Source organism: Rhinopithecus bieti, unplaced genomic scaffold (genome assembly GCF_001698545.2).
Source record: "Rhinopithecus bieti isolate Rb0 unplaced genomic scaffold, ASM169854v2 scaffold_40559, whole genome shotgun sequence".
Lineage (NCBI taxonomy): Eukaryota > Metazoa > Chordata > Mammalia > Primates > Cercopithecidae > Rhinopithecus > Rhinopithecus bieti.
The window spans coordinates 1,027,086-1,046,690 of NW_016817388.1; the positions used below are offsets into that span (position 1 = coordinate 1,027,086).

At 43.5% G+C, this 19,605-nt stretch overlaps 1 long non-coding RNA gene across 1 annotated transcript in view; it reads left to right on the top strand.

Annotated features, from left to right (window-relative positions):
• The window catches only part of LOC108517875 (uncharacterized), a 22,117-nt gene extending 13,048 nt beyond the window's left edge, over positions 1-9,069 (top strand). The window contains exon 3 of the long non-coding RNA XR_001882233.1: positions 8,819-9,069. This is a non-coding gene — a long non-coding RNA (uncharacterized LOC108517875). The remainder of the gene's footprint in view (positions 1-8,818) is intronic.
• The last annotated feature ends 10,536 nt before the right edge of the window (positions 9,070-19,605 follow it).

Consider the following 19,605-nt stretch of genomic DNA (forward strand, 5'->3'; position numbering starts at 1 on the left):
TTTTTTTTTTTTTTTTTTTTTTTTTTTTTTTTTTTTTTTTTTTTGAGACAGGGTCTCACTCTGTCACCCAAGCTGGAGTGCAGTGGTGTGATCACAGCTCACTGCAGCCTTGACCTCCCAGGCTCAAGCAATCCTCCCACCTCAGCCTCTGCCTTCTACAGTGCTGGGATTACAGGCATAAACTACTGTGCCCGGCCATAATTCCCGTATACATTTAACTAAATTATTTTCAGAGCTCAACTGAAGTCCCACTTCTATGAAATCTTTTATATGTAGCAGTAGCTTTAGCTTCCAGGGATGTTTTCTTTCTCTAGATTACTGTTATGGCTTTAATCCACACCTGCCCCATTTAGGTTCTGGTTACATTCTGCTTTATGCTGTTCTGTAATCATTACATGGACATTTTGTCATTTCATCTAAAATAAAACTCTTGGAAGTCAGGGTAAATATTTTGCTTCTAGAAACTACAGGAAAAACCTGTATATGTAAAAGGGAGGTAGAAGTTTGCATTGCCAAGCTGGGCGTGGTAGCTCACGCCTGTAATCCCAGCACTTTGGGAGGCCAAGGTGGACAGATTGCTTGAGCCCTGGAGTTTGAGACCAGACTGTGTAGCATGGTGAAACCCTATGAAAGCTACAAAAAATAAATCAGGCATGGTGGTAGGTGACTGTAGTGCCAGCTACTTCCGGAAACTGAGACCAGGAAGTTGAGGCTATAATGAGCTGTGATCGAGCCACTGCACTCCAGCCTGGGTGACACAGTGAGACCTGTCTCAGAAAAAACAACAACGAAAAAGGAGTTTGCATTGACTAGCTTGAGGTACTCTCTTTTTCTTCCTTTTTCTTTTGAGATAGGGTCTTGCTGTGTTGCCCAGGTTGGAGTGCAGTGTTATGATTATACTTCACTGCAGCTGTGATCTCCTGGACTCATGCAAACCTCCCACCTCAGCCTCCCAAGTAGCTGAGACTACAGTTGTGCACTACCTACCATGCCTGGATAATTTTATTTTTATTTGTTATTATTATTTTTTCAGAGACAGGGTCTCACTATTTGGCCAGGCTGGTCTTGGATTCCTGGGCTTAAGCGATTCTTCTGCCTCAGCCTCCTGAGTAGCTGAGAGTACAGTCTCGAGCCACCATGCCCAGCTGATGTAATTTTTCTTGCTTAGTAAAGAGCTAAGGCTCTGAATTTTCATAATTCTCATATACAAATTCTTATATAATTTTCAAAGAATCATGCTTTCTTTATATTTGATTATATATTCCTGTCCATTATAAATACAGAAATATGAGAAATTCATTAGCAAACTATATCTACCCCTTTCTCCTCAACACATGCACACTCCAAAGGAGGGACAGTTGGAGGCCAAGATTATCACAAAAAAGATGTTGGTACTGGGATGCTAGTCTCCAGAGTTTCCACTGGAGGCTGGTGTCCTCTCCTCTTACGTGTATACGTGATGGTGTGGGGGTTGTCGTCCTCAGTTCCAACCCCTTCTTGGTTGGTTGTGAATGGATCTGGAGGCTGCTGGTGGCTGTCCCTGTCACTGCCCCTCTGTGGCTCTACTCTGAGACAGAGGCTCTGCATCACTGCTCTTCAAATGTTTGCTTATGTAGCAGGATGAGCCTCAGACAAAACTCCTCAGACACCGAGTTAAAGAAGGAAGGGGTTTATTTGGTTGGGGGCATTGGCAAGACTTCTGTCTCAAGAGCCGAGCTCCCCGAGTGAGCAATTCCTGTTCCTTTTAAGGGCTCACAACTCTAAGGGGGTGCGCGTGAGAGGGTCGTGATCGATTGAGCAAGCAGGGGGTATGTGACTGGGGGCTGCATGCACTGGTAATTAGATCGGAACAAAATAGGACAGGGATTTTCCCAGTGCTTTTCTGTACAATGTCTGTAATCTATAGATAACATAACGGATTAGGTCAGGGGTCGATGTTTAACTACCAGGCCCAGGGTGTGGCGCCGGGCTGTCTGCTTGTGGATTTCATTTCTGCCTTTTAGTTTTTAGTTTTTCTTTCTTTGGAGGCAGAAATTGGGCATAAGACAATATGAGCGGTGGTCTCCTCCCTTACTTAGACACTGTTCTCTTCCCATCCCCAAAAAGGACACCTTCTTCAAGCAAAATGCCCTCAGCCAGCAGTGGACAGTCTGCACTGAAGGTTATCACAGCTGCCCAGAAGCAGGTTGGCAGCTCCTGGGAGGCTAGGCTGGGGGCATTCGCATGACACATCCCTGTGTGGCAGCCTTCACCTTTGGTCTTGAAATAAAGCATGCAATTTTTGAATTTCCTCTACCTTAGTTCTCTCTCTTCTGAGGACACTGTTTCCAAAAGAGTGGCTTTCAGGGGTCTCAGCCTCACAGTCTGGGAGCTTGATCTTTCATCCCCAGTCCTTTCCCTTTTCCTCCTGGGAAGTCCAAGGTCTTTCCTGCAGTGTGACCTCTACAGGCCTGCTGTGGCATCCCAGTGACATCCAGGAAAGGCCCCCCCTTCATTTTGACACCAAATGTAAGCGTCCAAGGTAAGCATCCTGCCATGAAGTAGGTCTGGAAATGGGTGAAAGAATCTTTTTAAAAAGTTACCATTTCTCTTAGAAGAAAAATCTCAGTTTAAACTCTGACAACCAGTTTCTCTGGTCAACTCCCGTTTCTCTAGTACATTTTAACATGCAGTTGGGCAGAATTGTCCTCCCACTTCTGAGAACAGAGAACACCTAATTTTCACAGTCCAGATTCCCTATTTGTATTAAAATAATCTCTCCATATGTTTTCAATCCCTGAAGGCTCTCTTGGCTTGTATTATTTTATCCTTTATAAAACATCTTACTCAATTTAGGATGAGAAAACAAACCCATGACAAACTTTCACTGCCCATGGGTGTTTACCACAAACTCCCCTACCGCCTGCAGATACTTTTTGTTGTGGTCCTGAAAGCTGACGAATGAAAAGAACCTACTTTTCCAACTTGCTTTGGCTTACTTTGTAGTGAGGTTTTGCAAGGTTCTCAGCAGGAGGAAATTAAGGAGGACCAGGACCAGACATCTACAGATCTGTCCGTTTCTAGAGAACAAGTATATTTTACAGGACTCTACAAAAGTTCGCAGCACTGTACTTCAGAGCAGAGTCAAAAGACCAAGTCATGTGAAGTGGTTTACAGTGAGGAGAAAAAATGACCTGCTGTCTTTTAGTTATGAAGTTGCTAATAATCATCTTGAGGGAGAAATTCACATTAATTTCACCAACACCATAAGCTTCCAATTCGATTCAAAAACTCCGATGTTGTCAAATAGAAACGTACGCCCTTATTCATTCTCAAGTAGAATGAAATGAAATTGATTGTCTATTAAATACTTATCAGCTCTAGGCTAGTGTTTGAATTATAATATCTCCTGCAGGCTTTAAAATGTCCTCTCTCTGCTTATTTCATTATTGAGTAGGCAGATAAAATTTTTTACTTAATGCAGTAACTATAATGTGTTTACTGGGATTAATTTATATACCCTTGAGGATTAATTTAATTCCTTTATGATAGCAATTTTTCCTGGGATATTTTTCCCCCAAGGGGTCACATCCAAATTTATTAGACTGTTATATGGGTCACAATTATTTGGGTGTAACTGAATAATTTATGCCCATGTTTGCCAAGCCTGGCTGCCCATCAGTTACCTGGGGAACGTCTTAAAAATGTAGATTTCCCGGTCCTTCTCCAGATCCAGTGAAGCAGACTACAGCCTGAGAATTCTTGCATTTAAAGATGCTCCCCAGTGATTCAGGTGTAGCAGCCTAGTTAGTGGACGAGGGTTTGGGAACTGATAAATATAGTTCAGTTTCATGTGATTTTAAGGTAAAATGTTATTGCTTTTAGCTGCAGAATTTTCTGTTGCTAACACCACATGCCCTTGTCTCTTTTCCTCCTGCCACTCACCAGAATTGCCCAAGCTTCCCTCCCTATGTTAGAAGTAGAAATGAGAGGAGGAGAACATGTGAGATGAAAAAGGTTTGGAGTGGAACTGTGTTGTCACTGATGGTGGTCAGTGTGACCAGAAGAGCCAGCAGGACCAAACAGAACAGACCCCAGATAAGTAAGGTTCTCATTCTCCTTCCTGCTGGCCTGGCCTGTTCCAAGCTTTTTGAGTCAGTGTTGCTCTATTCGACTGGGTCACTGTAAGCCCTCAAAAAAGCGAGGTTCGTCCTGGGTTATGTTCCGACCTGAATTCACCTTGCTCAGTGATATGCATTGGTATCTGGGCACAGGATTTGAAAAACACTGACCAGTAAAGTTGATGATGGGTAGACATAGTTACACCATTTCAAAGCCATCAAGTCTAAAACAACCACAGCAAAAACACTAAAAAAATCCTTAGGTGTTGTTTCCCTCTCCTTAATGCCAATGAGAGGTTTTTCTGTACTGCACGAAGGACACCCATCTATTTATTTATTTATTTATTTATTTATTTATTTATTTATGAGATGGAGTCTTGCTCTGTCACTCAGGCTGGAGTGCAGTAACACGATCTCAGCTTACTGCAGCCTCTGCCTCCCGGGTTCAAGTGATTCTCGTGCCTCAGCCTCCCGAGTAGCTGGGATTATAGGTGCCCACTACTAATCCTGGTTAAGTTTTGTATTTTTAGTAGAGACGGGGTTTTGCCATGTTGGCCAGGCTGGTCTTGAACTCTTGACCTCAGGTGATCCACCTGCCTCAGCCTCCCAAAGTGCCTGGGGTTAGAGGCGTGAGTCACCACTCCTAGTCTAGATCCATCTATTTTGAGCTAAAAATTAATCTTCTGGTTTAATCTAGGATTTTATGAAAATAAATTTATCCATTAGAAAAGTCTTACTTGTCCTACAAAAACATTTTAAGGCATGCGTTTTGGGAGCACATGGCAAGTTCCAATCATACAAAAGGCATATGGTAAAAAACAAAGCTCTTTCTCATCCTTTCTAGGTTTTATTCCTTAGAGACACTCACTGATCCCACTTTCTTGGCTACTCTTCGAAAAATGTTTTGTACTCATACCAAATACTAGCTCATACGTATATAGGCATCCCCTTATAAAACCGGTTTTTTCGCCGGGCGCAGTGGCTCAAGCCTGTAATCCCAGCACTTTGGGAGGCCGAGACGGGCGGATCACGAGGTCAGGAGATCGAGACCATCCTAGCTAACACGGTGAAACCCCGTCTCTACTAAAAAAATACAAAAAATTAGCCAGGCGAGATGGCGGGCGCCTGTAGTCCCAGCTACTCGGGAGGCTGAGGCGAGAGAATGGCGTAAACCCGGGAGGCGGAGCTTGCAGTGAGCTGAGATCCGGCCACCGCATTCCAGCCTGGGCGACAGAGCCAGACTCCGTCTCAAAAAAAAAAAAACCGGTTGTTTCCAGCCTTTTTGCTATTATAAAAAATGCTCTAATGAACATATATACATATACATACCTGTACCTGTGTCTCTGAACCATGGGGCAGTATATCTGAAGGAGAAATTTTGGGAAGTAAGGTTCCTGGCTCAATGGGTTTTGACAGATAGTCCAAATTGCCCCCAAGGGCTTGTGCCAGTTTGCCACTCATCAATGGTGTGAAAGTCATTTTGCTGTATGTTCTTATTGTTTCTAAAAGCATTTTGTTTTTTGAGATGGAATTTTACACTGTTGCCCAGGCTGGAGTGCAGTGGTGTGATCTTGGCTCACTGCAACCTCCCCCTCCCAGGTTCAAGTGGTTCTCCTGCCTCAGCCTCCCAAGTAGCTGGGATTACAGGTGTGCGTTACCACACCTCGCTAATTTTTGTGTTTTTAGTAGAGATGGGGTTTCACCATGTTGGCCAGGCTGGTCTCAAACTCCTGACCTCAGGTAATCCTCCTGCCTCGGCCTCCCAAAGTGCTGGGATTACAGGCATGAGCCACTGTGCTGGATCCTTTCTTTCTTTTTTTTTTTTTTTGAGTCAGGGTCTGGCTTTGACACCCAGGATGGAGTGCAACGGTATGATCAAGGCTCACTGCAGCCTTGAACTTCTGGACTCAAGCAATCCTCCTACCTCAGTCTCCCAGGTAGCTGGGACTACATGTGCATGCCACCACACCCAGCTAATTTCTAAATTATTTTTAGAGATGGAGGTCTCACTAAGTTGCCCAGGCTGGTCTCCAACTCCTGTCTGGAACTCCTGGGCTCAAACGATCCTCCCATTTTAGCTTCCCAAAGTGCTGAGATTACAGGAATGAGCCACCACACCTGGCCCTCTAAAAGCTTTTCTGTTGATTTTGTGTGTTTTTCGTGATGTATAATAGTCATCTGCAGGTCAAGATAATTTTACCTCCTTATTTTCTATTTTAATACCTCTATTTCTTTCTTTTGCATTAGTAATTCTAGAGCAATTTAACCAATAACCCATTCTCACGAATGGGTATCTTTGTCTTTTTCCTGCCTCTAATGGAAAAGCTTCCATTATTTCCCCATTAAGCATAAAAATTTAAAAAATAATTTTTTCTTTACTGAAATTTCTTTTAAAGAATCAGGAATAAAATGTTAAGTTTTATCAAATGCCGTTTTGGAATCTATATAAATTATTCTGTTAAAAATCATTTATTACATTAATTTAAGACTGTTCAGGAAATCTAGGACTTTCGATTGCCTTGAATCTGTCAAAAAGTGTTATGGCTACAACATTATTTTTAATATGAAAAAACCCTAGAAACTATGAAAATGTCTCACACTAGGGAAATGGTTATAGCACTTTCATGTAGTGAAAAACTATGCAGCTCTTATAAAAAATAATGAAGTAGATTATATATGCCAAGATGAATCAGTCTGAGACCTGAGGTCAAGTAAAAATGGCAAGTGCAATACAGTGTGTGTTCTTATTTGTGTAAACAAAAAGGGACATCACATGCAAATATGCATGTATATACAAAGAAACATTCCAGAAGGATAGAGGTCGAGATCTGAGACAATTTACTGTGTCTGGATTAAAAAAAATCTTGTGCAATTATTCCTTTTCCAATGAAAAAAAGAATAACAAGAAAAGAAATGTAATAATTACATGGATGCCATAATCCCAGCACTTTGGGAGGCCGAGGCAAGAAGATTGCTTGAGCCCAGGAGTTCAATACCAGCCCGGGCAACATGGCAAAATCTGATCTCCACCAAAAATACAAAGGTTAGCTGGGCATAGTGGTGTGAGCCTGTAGTCCCAGCTACTCAGGAGGCTGAGGTAGGAGGATCCCATGAGTCTGGGAGGTTGAGGCTGCAGTGAGCTGTGATCAGATCTGGTGACAGAGTGAGACTCTGCCTCAAAACAAAACAAAACAAAACAAAGTAATGATTAAAGTTTTTTTTGTTGTTGTTGTTCCTGTTAAAAGTTTACATGCCAGTAACTAAAAGGGGAAAACAAGCAATATTCAACACAACTAATTATGCGTAAAATTTTCGTTCTTTGGTGTGGCTATCTTGTTTTGTTTTTCATTTTGTCCCTGAGGTGGGAACCTCATCCTTTTGTCCTAGTGCTAGCTCTAAGATGAATCACCAGATTCTGGAATTTTCCCCATACCTTTCCGTAGTAGGAGCTTATCCCAGCTGAGCTGGCCAGCTGAGCTTGCATCTGAAGGAGTCATGTAGAGCTTTCATAGTAATTGTTCTCCGAATAGAGTTCCCAACTCAAAACTTAATAGCAAATGGAAGTTTCTTTGGTCTTGTACTGATACTCTTTCAGCCTGGGTGAACAATAGGGAAATGATTTACTAAATTAGGGCCAACAATATGCTGATATACCCTTTGTAAAAAATTGTTATTATGAAACTCATAGGAGAAAATACCTGCCATAATCATATGTGAAAGCAGCAGATGAACAGATCACATATACATTATGAATCTAATTTTGCAGAAACAAAAGGAGGACATATTGATCAGCTAGCTTTTAGAGTGATCTGCTAAATTGGGTATTTGGGTTTTTCCCAAACATTGTCTTAATTTTGGCATTACATGAATGTATTTTATTAAAAAGTTAAAAAGGAAGCAGTGAAAATTGTGAGATCATAATATGAAAAAAGAAAATATATTTTCTTGTTTCCCTTTAATGTCCTGATATGAAGAAGGGAAGTACCCAGGCTCAAGGTCACGCATAGCTAAGAAATTCAAGACAGGACCATAGTGCAGGGATGACTCCTTGATTGCACTTCTGGGCACACAAACGGGGATTCTGCTGTGGCAAGGTTGGGCACAAGTACGAGTATAAAATCCCATTATGGAGGGATTCCACTTGGAACTTCCTAATGGATGGCGGCCACCATGGTTTGAGTTTACATCAGCGTGACTGGCCCTGCTGCTCATTCATCATTTATAAGTGCTCTGCCTCACTGTGTCTTGATACAAGACCCAATTATTCTCTAGGTTGATATAAATTATTTGCTGTTGGAGGACAATGGTTTAGCAACTTAGCGAAAGCTTTAGAAAATTCTCCTTGAATGTCCAAAGAGCTTGGACTCTGGGAAATCTGACTGAGTCCAAGTCCCATTGTTGGGAGGAGATTTGCCTCTTTTCATTCCCTTACACATTTTGTCCTTCAGCTAATATGGTAACCAGCACTGCTCTCTGCTCATTAATTGCCAGGCATATCAGGTAAGGCCCAGTCTTCCTCAATTTCTTTCTTCCTATTCTAAAAGAAATAATGCCCAGGGGTTATTCTATTTCTGCCTCTTTCCAGGTGTGATTTTGTCTATGTAGGTAGATAAAGCACTATCATCCTTTTGGCTAGTGCTAAACTACTCTGCTGCTTTGCTGACTGCTACAGAAGCCTTGCCTTGACTACAATACATCCTCTTGTCTCTCCTGTACAGTGTCCTTTGGGAAAAGTGGGTCTTCATAAGATGATGCTCGAAACCTTCCTACTTTGGTCAGTTCGGAGAACGACTAGATGGCGAGAGAAGTCACCAACTCTGAGGTTTTGTGAATTAGCAGCTGAGAGATTACTTATATTGCAGGGAAAAGTAAAACCATGAAGTTTGAATTGGAAAAAGAGCAGAACTTTGGGAAAATGTGATATGTAGGGACATTTTTTGCAACCAACTTTTAGTCACATAATAAACCTTCAGCAAAAAGCTGAGAATAGCAATGAAAGGCATCAATGGAGAAATTCCAGGAAATGGTTGGCAAGGAAAAATCTCAGTAAAAGCAATAAAGAGCACCTGTCTGAAATTTGAAAATCTGAGTTTTCTTCTTTTTTTTTTGCTCGGGAGAAAGGAATTATAAAATTAAACCAGTTATGCAGGGCTCGGTGGCTCATGCCTGTAATCCCAGCACTTTGGGAGGCCCAGGTGGGCAGATCATGTGAGGTCAAGAGTTCGAGATCAGCCTGGCCAACATGGTGAAACCCTGTCTGTACTACAAATACAAAAATTAGCCAGGCATGGTGGTATGTGCCTGTAGTCCCAGCTATTTGGGAGGCTGAGGCATGAGAATGGCTTGAACCTGGGTGATGGAGGTTGCAGTGACCCAAGATTGTACCACTGCACTCCAGCCTGGGAGACAGAGCTGAGATTCTGTCTAAAAAAAAAAAAAAAAAAAAAAAGTTCGTGGAAAAGTGGTATATAAACTTTATAAACTTTATTTCTCAATGTAACCTCCATCAAATTCAAGACACCTTTGTAAGTGATGACACCAGCCATTTAGTCCATCTCTAAAGAACCGAGGATCCTGGGAATTTAACCGTTTCAATACTGTCTTTTTTTTACATTATCAACTGAAAAAAAATGGATGCCCTTTAAATCTGTATTTATTTAATTATTTTTTTTTGAGACAGGGTCTCACTCTGTCGGCTATGCTGGAGTGCTGTGGCATGATCTCTGCTCATTGCAACCTCTGCCTTCCGGGCTCAGGTGATTCTCCCACTTCAGTCTCCTGAATCGCTGGGACTACAGGCTACCACCACCACACTCAGCTAATGTTTTTGGTATTTTTTATAGAGTTGGGGTTTCACCACATTGCCTAAGCTAGTCTCGGACTCCTGGACTCAAGCAATCCACCTGCCTTGGTCTCCTAAAGTGCTGGGATGACAGCATAAGCCACCACATGTGGCCTAAAATTTTTCTTAAGATTAGAAAATTAAGAAGTCAGAAGGAGCCAAATCAGGACTGTAAGATGGATGCCTTATAATTTCTCATTGAAACTCTAGAAAAATTGCCCTTGTTTGATGGGAGGAATGAGCAGGAGCATTGTTTTGGTGGAGAAGGACTCTCTGGTGACACTTTTCTGGGTGTTTTTCTGTGGAAGCTTTGGCTAACTTTCTCAAAATACTCTCATAATAAGCAGATGTTATCATTCTTCGGCCCTCCAGAAAGTCAACAAGCAAAATGCCTTGAGCATCCCATAAGACTGTTGCCATGACCTCTGCTCTTGACTGATCTGCTTTCGCTTTGACTGGACTTGTGTCTCTTGGTAGTCATTGCTTTGATTGTACTTTGTCTTCAAGATCACACTGGTAAAGCCATGTTTCACCTCCGGTTACAATTCTTCAAAGAAATTCTTCAGGATCTTGGTCCCACTTGTTTAAATTTCTGTTGAAAGCTCTGCTCTTGTCTGCAGCTGCTCTGGGTGCAATGGTTTTGGCATCCATTGAATGGGAAGTTTGCTCAACTTTAAGTTTTCATTTAGAATTTTGTAAGCTGAACCAGTTGAGATAGTGTTGATTATTGTTTCTGCAGTTAATTGTCAGTCCTCTTTAATTAGGCACAAACAAGATGAATTTTTTTTTTTTTTTTTTTTTTGAAAATTGACGTGGATGATCTGCTGCTGCCGGCTACATCTTCAACGTCATCTCATCCCTTCTTAAAACAAGGCTGGGTGTTGTGGCTTGTGTTTGTAATCCCAGCACTTTGGGAGGCTGAGGCAGGAGGATTGCTTGAGCCCAGTAGTTTGAGACCAACCTGGCCAACATAGCGAGAACCCCCTCTCTACAAATTAAAAAACAAACAAACAAACAAACAAACAAACAAAAAACTAAGTTATCTATTTGAAAACTACTGATTTCTTTGGAGGCATTATTTCCATATACTTTTTGTAAAGCATCATTGATCTCACCATTCTTCCACCCAAGCTTCATCATAAATTTGATATTTGTCCTTGCGTCAGTTTTAGCAGAATTCATGTTGCTCTGACAGAGGCTCTTTTCAAACTTATGTCTTATTCTTTTTAGTGCCTTAAACTAGATCCTACTCAGACACATAACAAGTTAGTACCAGTTTATTTTTGAAATCTATGCATTGTTTTTTCATAATATGCATTTTCCATGAACTTTTTGTGGGGGGGGAGACGAACTTCTGGGCTCAAGTGACCCTCCTGCCTTGGCCTCCCAAACTGCTGGGATTACAGACGTGCACCACCATGTCTGGCCCCTATGAGCTTTTTGAAGACCCTGTGTGTGTGTGTGTGTGTGTGTGTGTGTGAGCTAGAGAGAGGGGGGTATTTTTTATTTTATTCTGGAAAAAAAATTTAAACAAAAACTTAAAATCATTAAATAAGGAGTTAGAACCATTCAAGGCACATGAATCATACCCCTGAAATCAAATTACCGGTCTCCAGGAAACGGAAGAATCCACCAGGTGCCTGGGGATAAATTGTGATTTGGGGCTTTGGGCATCAGGTTTCCCATTTGTCAAAGGAGCAGGCTGTTTCCAGGCATCTCTAAGGCCTCCGCAATTCTAGCTCAAAGACACTCTTTAGTTAGTTATGGTGCCAGTATGTGGCAGAAGTGCCATCACCAAGCTCTCTAGGGGTTTTAACCAGTGCTCCAAGTGGTCCTAATGGAGTGGGTGGGGGTGTGAGCATGAGTGCGGCACCCGGTCACGCTCCTCAGTGTCTTCTCTTTCCTACCTTCCCTTCCAGAGTGCCTGACTTCCCCCATAGCTTTGAGGCTATGCCCACGTTTTACAAAAGTCTTCACATTTCATGAACTGTCTTTAAGGTCCATATGAGACAACTTAGCGACTGAATAGAGGCACGTTTCCACTTAACATCTGGGCATTTTCCATTTGTCTATTTGTCCCATGATGCTTTTGAGCAATGGCCAGACTCAGATGAGTTTTGGTACTTGTGGTGGACATCTGTTTTGGTCTGACCAACATCCCTTTCCCTGCCTTTGGAAAACAGCAGCCAGCTTTTCCTTTGGGGGAACTACCCTGACTCCACTGCCTGCAGTCTTGAGGGAACTGTCAATCAAGGAGCCTTGGGTAGGTGAGATCTGAGACCCATGGCAGGCCGATCAGACTCTTCAGGGAATTTGATCATGAGTAGAATTCAGAAAAATAATTCAAGTCCAACAAAGCATCATTAATTCCTGTTACGTCAAGTAGCACAGTGATGAGACTGCAATGGTCTGAATGTGTCCTCCCTAAATTTGTGTGTTGAAAGACTAACCCATGGTGTGATGGTGTTAGGGTGGGGGCTGTGGGAGGTGATTAAGTTGTTAAGGTGGAGACTTCTTTTTTTTTTTTTTTTTTTTTTTCTGTCACCCAGGCTGGAGTGCAGTGGCACGATCTCGATTCACTGCAAACTCCACCTCCCGGGTTCAAGTGATTTTCCTGCCTTAGCCTCCCAAGTAACTGGGATTACAGGCATGCACCACCACACCTGGCTAATTTTTGTATTTTTAGTAGAGATGGGGTTTTGCCATGTTAGCCAGGCGGGTCTCTAACTCCTGTACTCAGGTGATAGGTGGAGGCCTCTTGAATGGGATTAGTGCTGTAACAAAAGGGACTCCAGAGAGCTCTCTTGTTCTTTTCTGCCATGTGAAGACTCGAGAAGTAACCCGGATTCTCAACCCAGAAGAGGGTCTTTGCCAGAACCTGATCATGCTGGCACCCTCACCTTGGAGCTCCAGCCTCTGGAGTTATGAGAAGTGAATTTCTGTTGTTTCTAAGCCACCTCGCTTCCTGTACTTTGTTAGAGCAGCCTCAGCTAAGACAGAGGCAGAGTAGCCTTTGGAGTGTGGCCTGTGGAGCTGGATTGGGCTAGATTGAGCCACAGATCCACTTACTAAAGAAACAGCCACTTACTAAACAAGCCCTGGGGCAACCTTATTAACCTCCTGTGCCTTAGTTTCCTCAGACTGTAAAAGAGAATACTAGTCGTTCCTTCATAGGGTTTCTTGTGACATGACAGTGCAGGTGTATTAGTCGGGGCTCTTAAATAGGATCCATTCAGAGTATTTTAAGCAGAACCAAATTGATGCATGGATCTAGCAACATAAAAACCAGTGAAAGGCTAGAGAAGCTGGTCCCAGGCTGCAGGAATGGGTTCTGGAGTACGCTTCCCAACTGGCCTGCTGGGAGCTGCCTCCTTTGCCATCATTGGGAAGGAAGATTGTAGACCATCACAGGACGATTGACCTCAAGAATACAATGCCATAGCTGTGATCCAGGGACCAGGAAGCTACTTGGCTGCTACTTAACCACCTCTCATCACTCAAGAAGTTGGAGACTGGGCCAGGCATGTAATGCCCTGGGCTCACACCTATAATCCCAGCACTTTGGGAGGCTGAGGCAGGATCATGTGAGGTCGGGAGCTTGAGACTAGTCTGACTAACTTGGAGAAATCCCATCTCTACTAAAAATACAGAATTAGCCAGGCGTGGTGGTACATGCCTGTAATCCCAGCTACTCAGGAGGCTGAGGCAGGAGAACCGGTTGAACCTGGGAGGTGGAAGTTGCGGTGAGCCGAGATTGCGCCATTGTGTATCAAGATTATGGGGGCTCATTTGTTAGTGCTGAAACAATGGTAAAAGTGCTTGCATTTGTAAACAAGTGATGCATCTCGCAGGGAGTGATCTAACTCTGAGGACCCTCTCAGCTTTATAATTTTATAATTCCCAAGTCACACGCAAAAATCAATTCTATTAACTTGTAATTACGCATCATATCTTTTGTGATTATAAAGAGGGAGGATTGCAATTCATGGGCCCTCCAGCAGACTAGAAGCATTTATTACCTGCATCTTACTGACACCCTTTCAAGGAGTTACTGCCTCATTTCAATGCAGTTATAATAGTGTAATTCACTTTTGTGATACTGGCCTGGTAAACTGGAGTTGGCACCAGGCAGTTGGCAGTGTGATCACATATGCTGTTGAGGCTGTCACTGAGTCGAAGGAGAAGCATCGGGACCCCAGCAACATGAGTCTGGCAGGGAGAAGGGAGAGAAGGAGGATGAGGAAGCTGGTGCTGATTGGGACCTCACAGTCAGGTGTCAGCTGTGAGAGAGAGTTGGGAGACTCACCTGCCCTGCAGAAGGCTGGAGGTCGGAGTGGGGTGGGATGAGGAATACTTTGGGTTCAAAGATGGCAATGTCAGCTGCAACTCCAGCTTCCATTCCTAACAGGAGAGCTGACCTAACAGCAGAACACTTCACAGGAAAACTCAGGGGCTTGACAAGTGGAGATGAGTTCAGGAGTCTGGGTTCTTACCCAGTCGGCCTTCCCTAGTGAGGAGGGCCTGCTGGGCTGTGAGCAGAGGATCAGAAGGGCTGACAGAGCTAAGCCGGGCATCGGAGCCACTTGCTCCTTCACATCACCACTGGGATCTAGAATGGGTCCCAGCCCGGCGCGGTGGCTCACGCCTGTAATCCTAGCACTTTGGGATGCCGAGGTGGGTGGATTGCTTGAGCCCAGGAGTTTGAGACCAGCCTGGCCACCATGGTGAAACCCTGTTTCTACAAAAAATACAAAAATTAGCTGGGCTTGGTGGTGCGCACCTGTAGTCCCAGCTACTCGGCAGACTGAAGTGGGAAGGACTGCTTGAGATCAAAGCTGCAGTGAGCTGTGATTGCACCACTGCATTCCAGCCTGGGCAACAAGAGCAAGACCCTGTCTCAAAAACAAACAAACAAAAACAAAACAAAACAAAACAAAAAAACAACATCAAAACAAAGAACAGGTCCCAGTTACTCTGAGCAGAAATTCTACTAAACAGCATTTCTTTCACTTGAATAGCACATAGACCTTGCTTTTTCTTAAATAAGAAAAGAAATTCTTACAAGCTAAATACTGGATTAAGCAGTTTTTATAACTACTTAAATATGTAAAAAAATAAAATGAAATCATATCATTTAAAATATAAAGTGATATATAATCATATATTATATAAAAAATGATATAATAAAACAGTACAGTGTTGCATTAAGAACACAATTTCTAGAGCAAGACCCACTTGGGTTTAAATCCTAGACCTGTCACTTACATGGTGTAACCTCAGGCAAGTTAATTTCTCTGTGCCTCAGTTTACGGACTGGTAAGACGCAGGAAATAGCATCTATCTCATAGGATTGTTTTGAGGATTAAAGAGTCAATCTATGAAAAAGGCTTAGCACAGTGCCTGGCATGTGGCAAGCACTAATTATTATCATAAAAACAAAGCTGATGTATGAATGAAGCCCAAACACAACTGCAAAACCAGTATTGTATAAGTAAAGCAACATTAGTTTAATATGACAGATGATGCTCTTGTCCTGAAACTAATGGTATAGTTATTGTCTTTGGCCTTTGGGTTCAGTGCTAATGCAGAGAATACCTGTTAGCTTTGCCTTGTTTGCTAGGTCAGAATAATCTGACCTCATAGTTAATTAAAACTCTGCCCTTGAGCATTCCTGAAATGCCAATTTTAATGAAAGGCCACTTGATCACTCTGAGGGACTGTCTTGTTCACTCAAAAGTAAAGTTAGCATTGCCACATGCTGGAAATCTGCCTTAAAGAAGTGTCTAATTGCATAATTGCTAGAATGAGGAACAGAAAGGTTTTTCGTTGTTCATGTACTGCCACATTCACAACAAACTTTTACAAGGTGGGAGGTACAAAACAGGGTCCATGAACATGAGAATGTTGCTTTGATTGCTACAAGTTTCCTTTGAGCTTGGATAACAAAATGCTGGGCACTCTATTTAAATCATTTTAGATCCTTCATGGTTCATCACCTCATGATATAATTTGGCCTTTACTTGAAGAGAATGTTTATGAATATAAATATAGACCGTATATTATATGGTAGAGGCTGGGTGTGGTGGTTCATGCCTGTAATCCTAGCACTTTGGGAGGCCGAGGCGGGCGGATCACCTGAGGTCAGGAGTTCGAGACAGGCTTGGCCAACATGGTGAAATCCCATCTCTACTAAAAATATAAAAAATTAGCCGGGTGTGGTGGTGAGCACCTGTAATCCCAGCTACTCAGGAGGCTGAGGCAGGGAGAATTACTTGAACCTGGGAGGCAGAGGTTGCAGTGAGCTGAGATTGTGCCACTGCACTCCAGCCTGGGTGACAGAGCGAGACTCTATCTCAAAAATTAAGAAAAAAATTATATAGCAGAATATCAATTTTTTTTAAAAAAAGATTACCATCAAAGTGGAAAAACCAAACCAAACCAACACTCTTGTGGAGAAATGGAGACCCCCAGGAATTCCAATCCTCTCTCATTTTGGTAACCCAGTGCCTGGCATATATACAGTGGGTGCTCAGTACATATTTGTTTCTGAATGAGGGAAAGATTCGAATGAGGGAAGTGAAGGCAGTCACCCATTCCAGTGTGTTAGGTCAGTATGGTGGGGGCAGGTGAGATGCTGGGATCTAGAGGTATTGCGGACCCCCAGGGCTCACCGTGGTACTCCAGCTCTGGAGCACCTTCAGGGAACAATTAGGAGCAGGGATGGTTGGGCCTGGGATGTCATGTCTGGAAAGGATGACCTAATTATCCGCACAGTGGGTAGAGGGTAGGACCGAGATTCCTGCCATTGGGATTGCACCAGAAACTGGGACTGCCCAGCCCTGCAGCTGGCCCTGTAGGTAAAAACAGATCTGGGCAAACCGGTCCAGTGTGGAGGCAGGGAATGAGATAACTTCCACCTGAAAAATGGGACGAATCACACCAGATACATTCGTATGAATACTGTCACTGCCTCTATTTTGCTCAATTGGGGGAAAATTAATTTTAACCTGAAATTTAAGGCAAACAGTACCCAATACAATAACAAGTTTCTCCAATAGAACAAGGCGACCCACAGGTACAGCCATGTAGCCCAGTGTTACACAGATTCCCAGGCCCCAGGCCCAAGAGGTTAGGATTAAGTCTCTTTCAGAGCCCTGGTATCTGTATTTTCAACAAGCCCCAATCGCCCACCCCCACCAGGTGATTCTGATGCAGGAGGGCTGCAGCCCTGCCTTAACACTGATCCAGTTTCTTTAAAGACTCAACAGACGTGGCTGAGCTAAATAAGCTGCTGAGTTAATTAACGAAACAGCCAGACAATCTTTATTGATCTCCTCCCACATGCAGGACTCTCTGCTGGGTCTTAGCAAGAGAGGCAATTGTCTCTCATCATTCCTCACTTTCTGCCCCACATTCAGTACCTGCCATCTTTTTCAGGTAATTAAACCTTCCTCTTGTGCCCCAGTTTTACTCACTGGGCACCTGTATTGTTCCCCTCTGCCAGAATCCGCGTTGGTATTTGTCTCTTTGTTCCTCTGGAATCAGACTTCCAGGCTGCACCCAGGACTTCGGTCCTATCTGAGCTCTGCCCATTTCCTGCTGTCGTGCTTCCTGAAGCTGCAGGGCTCACGCAGACTGGTGGCCCCTGCCTACCCTCAGTCCCGCTGTCTAAGCAGCCATACTGGGTCCTCAGGGCACCATTCCTCTCCCTACCCTCGGCTGATTGGATAAGTTTGACCCCCAAAACATCCTGCCCTGGTCAGGCTGGAGGCGTGTGTTGCTGGGAGAAAGGAGCTGGTTCCTTCCCTGGGAATTCGGAAATTTGGAAATTTGCAGTCCAGCGATGGGTACTGAAAAAGCATGAGGAACTTAGGTGCTAGTTTCATAGTTTTGTTGGATTTATTACGTAGTTGTTAAAAATTAAGTTCCCGTAACAAGTAGTTTAAAGGAACATAATAAAAAGTACAGACATCAGAAAAGAGAATGGCTAGTTCTCAGCTGCATCAGTTCCGCTTTCCTGATATCGGACTGTTTAGCTTAACCTGGGATTCTGAGCCTGTTGGTCCTTTCCATAGGTCTTGTTTTTCCAAGGCAGTAGGTACTGGCAAGAATAGCTCAATTGCCTTCTCCGCACACTGTGTCCCTCCGCACCTGCCTGGACGACCCCTCGCCCCTGCCAGCATGCTCCAAATCATGCCATTTCTCTGACTGGGATGGAGTGTACTCCCCTGTGTGGGATGTGGCCCCAGGGCCTTGGGCACCCTCATTTGGGCTTGAGCCCATCCCATGGCCAGTCATGCTCACGATGTGGCCTAATTTTGTGCTCGTAAAAAGTTAAGTTTTAATGTTTTAATTTTAAAATACATTTTAAATGTCATTTTGAAGAGACTGTGGGGCGGGGGACGGGGGTCTCACTATATTGCCCAGGCTGGTGTTGAACTCCCAGACTCAAGTGATCGTCCCTGCACCACCTCCCAAAGTGCTGGGATTACAGGCACGAACCACTGCAGTGGGCGCCTTAAGTTTTAATTTCTGATCTGTTCTTATATTTCGCAAAAGCAATTTCACTTCCTAAGTTTTAAAAGACTGGGACCATAAATATGAAACTTCTTCGTTTTGTCCATTAGACAAACTTCAGAATTACCCCTGGAAATAAGTGTGATTTAAGAGGAAATGACATTTTCCTTTTCAGAATGCTGAAATTTTTACTTGAAGTCCTGATTATATGGAAATTCCTGCATAACTTTTGGTGGTGGGGTGGAGTAGAAAAGAAAAGGGTCCCCTAATAGATTTGATGTAAAAATTGCTAACCTTTATTCTTTCTATACCCTGCTATTATAGAGTGACGATCCATAAAATTATACTTCCTGTCAATGTGCAGGCAGTGCCTGTCAGATTTCACACTCCTAGAAGTCATTAGCTGGGCGCAGCGGCTCACACCTGTAATCCCAGCACTTTGGGAGGCCGAGGCAGGTGGATCACCAGGTCAGGAGTTCGAGACCAGCCTGGCCAATGTGGTGAAACCCCGTTTCTACTAAAAATACAAAAATTAGCCAGGCATGGTGGTATGTGCCTAGTCCCGGCTACTCAGGAGGCTGAGGCAGAAGAATCACTTGAACCTGGGAGGCAGAGGTTGAAGTGAGCCGAGATTGTGCCACTACACTCCAGCCTGGGTGACAGAGTGAGACTCAGTCTCAAAACAAACAAACACACACACACAAAACAGGAAGTCATTGTTGATATGTGATTAGTGTGTACCTGTTTTTCATTCTAGGATCTATCTTTTCCTTCTTTTTTCTCCTTTGCCTTTCCCTTGTGTGTTCCTCTCTTCAGCAGTTGAACAAGGTTGTTATTGAACAGCATCTTTTTTTTTCTTTTCTTTTCTTTTGAGACAGAGTCTCACTCTGTAGCCCAGGCTGGAGTGCAGTGGTGCGATCCCAGCTCACTGCAACCTGTGCCTCCCGGGTTCAAGCGATTGTCCTGCCTCAGCCACCTGAGTAGCTGGGACTACAGGCATGCATCACCACGCCCAGCTAATTTTTTTTGTATTTTTTAGTAGAGACGGGGTTTCACCATATTGATCAGGCTGGTCTTGAACTCCTGACTTTCTGATCCTCCCACCTCAGCCTCCCAAAGTGTTGGGATTACAGGTGTGAGCCACTG